Raw genomic sequence first — 248 nt, 5'->3', positions numbered from 1 at the left:
TTTGCTTCGTCTCCATATTTAATGAGAATGCTTCTTGACTTCCACTCTTTTGGTGCTGCCTGTGGGCTTGAGAGTTAGTATTTTTTATCATCTGAAATAAGCGTCCTTCAATTTCCAGTTCACTGGAGCTTTTTAGAAGAAAATCAGGAATGGTTGTTGACATTTACCAAACATCTATTTGGCATGTGAAATGATCTCTCTTTTTTTATTTTTTATTTTTATTTTTTATATCTTTTTTTAAAAGATTT

This window comes from Canis lupus, chromosome 32 (assembly GCF_048164855.1).
Source record: "Canis lupus baileyi chromosome 32, mCanLup2.hap1, whole genome shotgun sequence".
Classification (NCBI taxonomy): domain Eukaryota; kingdom Metazoa; phylum Chordata; class Mammalia; order Carnivora; family Canidae; genus Canis; species Canis lupus.
Note: the sequence above shows the minus strand (reverse complement) of the source record.